Below are 1,885 nucleotides of genomic sequence, written 5' to 3'. Positions count from 1 at the left end.
TTGTTTTTTTTTTTTTTTTTTTAAGTTAAACATATCATTGGGAATATGTTCAATACATAAACATATATACAATCACACACACTCAAAAATACTTTTGTTCAAACAACTCATTTGAAATTATCTGAATCAACAAAATATTTTTGGGGGGGTGGGGGGGTGTTATGTTCAATCCACTGATTATTTAAATAATCAGTTAACTTAGGGCATACTTACTTACTACATATTTACTTACTATACACTATGTACAGTTGCCTTGAACCAGGCCAAAACACACCTCCCTTTAATAATCTCTTTAATAATCTACGACCATTTGCAATCATTAAACAGTAAGAATGATTAATAAATCCAAATGAAACAGTCCTGTAAAAGTCATGTCTCATCTTCACTTTCGGGCTGAATTTTTGAGCCCAAGTAAACCAAGCTCTGGCACACCTCTTCCAACCAGGCCAGGGCCGGTCAACTGAACCGTGCCTGAGCCTGATTCAGAGCACTCACACTCCTCAAACAATCTGGGAAACGGGCCTGGGCACAGTTCGGATAGCATACTGCAAGTACGCCCTTAAAGGGCACTAGAGATGGGAAGTAACGAAGTACAAATACTTCGTTACTGTACTTCAGTAGATTTTTCTGGTATCAGTACTTTACTCCACTACTTATGTTTTTGACAAGTTTTTACTTTTTACTTCTTTACATTTAAACCAAATTGGTATTGATGTTGATCAAAATGAAAAAAAATATTCACATTAATAATTACTGCAATGTCAAAATTAGATTAAAATCAGAGTATTCTCGGTATGTTTAGATATTTGAGAATAAGCTAATACAGTGAACAAACACTGGTGAATTTAACACCATTTTAAATAACAAGGATAATGGAATTTATATTATATGCCATCTCAACATTTAAGCTTAGATGATGTATTTAATGACAATTTCAGTGGCGGCACAGTGGCTCAGTGGTTACCACTGTCGCCTCACAGCAAAAAGGTCACTGATTCAAGTCCCAGCTGGGTCAGCTGGCATTTTTGTGTGGAGTTTGTATGTTCTCCCCGTGTTCACATGGGTTTCTTCCTGGTGCTCCTGCTTCACCCTCAGTCCAAAGACAAGCGGTATAAAAGAATTGGGTAAACTAAACTGGCCATAGTGTAAGTGTGTGTGTGTGTGTGTGTGTGTGTGTGTGTGTGTGTGTGTGTGTGTGTGTGTGTGTGTGTGTGTGTGTGTGTGTGTGTGTGTGTGTGTGTGTGTGTGTGTGTGTGTGTGTGTGTTTGTGTGTGTGTGTATGGATGTTTCCCAGAAGTAGGATGTGGCTGGAAGGACATCCGCTATGTAAAACTGTTGGCGGTTCATTTCCATTGTGGTGACCTCTAAAATAAATACTAAGCTGAAAGAGAATGAATGATATCAGTTACAATAACAATAGCATCATCAGGGATGTGATTTGAACTCTTTTTACTTTTTAAACTAAATGGCTTTCCATTTTCGCCCCAGTAAGATGCAACTCTCAGGGTCAAAGTCCTTCTTCTAATTAGCACCATCTTATAATGAGTATTCTTATCAATAAAATGGATTTTTGCTTAATCAAAAGTTTTTAACGGTGTTGATGTTGCAGCCATAACCTTCTTTGATTTTCTTTAAATGTCAAGTACAGAAACCAAAGACTTGCTGGACTTAAATTCGATTAAATGCAGGCATTCGCATTTCTTTTTTTTCCAGGAGTCAGCATGAAATGTCCCTTTTGAACATTCTGTGTCTTTGAAAGTTGTGTTAGAAAGACGAATCTTAAACTGCGTTAAATCTCTCGCTGAACATAAGGCTGAACTTCGACCATTTAAGCTCGTATATACATTAGCAAGGACGAAACTGCTTTTAGTGGAATAATCAGAGA

At 37.2% G+C, this 1,885-nt stretch overlaps 1 protein-coding gene across 9 annotated transcripts in view; it reads right to left on the bottom strand.

Moving 5' to 3' along the window:
• Positions 1 to 1,885, bottom strand: part of kiaa0319 (KIAA0319) — a 164,747-nt gene that overhangs the window by 125,307 nt on the left and 37,555 nt on the right. The gene's annotated exons all lie outside the window — the stretch shown is intronic.

The sequence above is a fragment of the Danio rerio genome, chromosome 16 (genome assembly GCF_049306965.1).
Source record: "Danio rerio strain Tuebingen ecotype United States chromosome 16, GRCz12tu, whole genome shotgun sequence".
Lineage (NCBI taxonomy): Eukaryota > Metazoa > Chordata > Actinopteri > Cypriniformes > Danionidae > Danio > Danio rerio.
Note: the sequence above shows the minus strand (reverse complement) of the source record. Positions and strands in the feature narration are given on the sequence as shown.